This window comes from Macaca mulatta, chromosome 11, assembly GCF_049350105.2.
Source record: "Macaca mulatta isolate MMU2019108-1 chromosome 11, T2T-MMU8v2.0, whole genome shotgun sequence".
Lineage (NCBI taxonomy): Eukaryota > Metazoa > Chordata > Mammalia > Primates > Cercopithecidae > Macaca > Macaca mulatta.
In genome coordinates, this window is record NC_133416.1 from 123,750,728 (window position 1) to 123,752,170 (window position 1,443).

Genomic DNA, 1,443 nt, shown 5'->3' on the forward strand with positions numbered 1-1,443 from the left:
AACTATGTATGTAAGCTTCAACCATGCAAGGAGATGGAAAAATGGGAATCTCATACATTGCTGATGGGAGGGTAAAATGGTGCAGCTGCTTCAGAAAGCACTCTGGCAGTTTCTCAAAAAGTAACACGGAATTGCTGTATGATCTGTCCACTCCTAGGTATATACCTGAGAGAAATAAAACATATGTCCATATAAAAGCCTGCATGTGAATATTCCTAGCAGTGTTATTTATAATTTTTCTTTTCTTTAAATATCCTGCTGGATGCCAGAGTGTTATTTATAATAGTTAAACAAAAGCGGAAACAACCCAAATGTCCATCAATTGGTAAGTGGATAAACAAAATGTGGCATATCCATACAGTGGGATATTATTTGGCCAGAAATACTGATACATGCTACAACACGGATGAACCTTGGAATTGTGCTAAGCGAACAAAGCCAGGCACCAAAGACCACATAGTATACAATTCCGTTTATGTGAAATATCCAGAATAGGGCAAATCCATAAAGACAGAAAGTAGATGAGGGATTACCTGGGGCTGGGGGTGGGGAGGATTGGAGAGTGACTGCTCAGTGAGTACAAGGTTTATTTGGGGGATGTGATAATATTCTGGAATTAGATCATGGAGATGGCTGCACAACTTTGTGAATATACTAAAAACCACGGCATTGTACACTTTTAAAAGTCAATTTTATGACATATACATTCTATCTCAATAAAAAAAGATTCAACTACGTATTCATCTGTTTTCACACTGCTAATACAGACATACCCAAGACCAGGTAATTTATAAAGAAAAAGAGGTTTAATGGACTCACAGTTCCACAAGGCTGAGGAATCACGGCAAAAGGTGAAGGAGAAGCAAAGACACGTCTTACGTGGTAGCAGGCAAGACAGCATGTGTAGGGGGACTCCCTTTTACAAAGCCGTCCAATCTCATGAGATTTATTTATTATCATGAGAACAGCATGGGAAAGACTCACCCCCATGATTCAATTACCTCCCACCAGGTCCCTCCCGTGACACATGTGGATCATGGGAACTACAATTCAAGGTGAAATTTGAGCGGGGCCACAGCCAAACCATATCAACTGTGTTAACACAGAGGCTCGATCATTCATTTTCACTACTGTATAGTAATCCCTTAGTATGACTATTGTACATCTGTCCGTTCTCCCACTAATGGGCATTAGTATTGTTTCTCACTTTGCTGCTATTCCAAGCAATGGTGTGTGAACACTCCCGGCATATCTCTTTGTGCATGCAGGAGGGTTTCTTGAAGGTACATAGGAAGAAGGGTGGTTGCTGGACTGTAGCATTTATGCATCTTCAACTTCACACCCCCACTCTCTAAAACTCCTTCCTCAGTCTAGGGAGAGAAGAAAAGGAAGCGAGCTCTGCCTCCACCCTTGGCCCCTGCAAACCTCCCGAGGTCTCAGAAA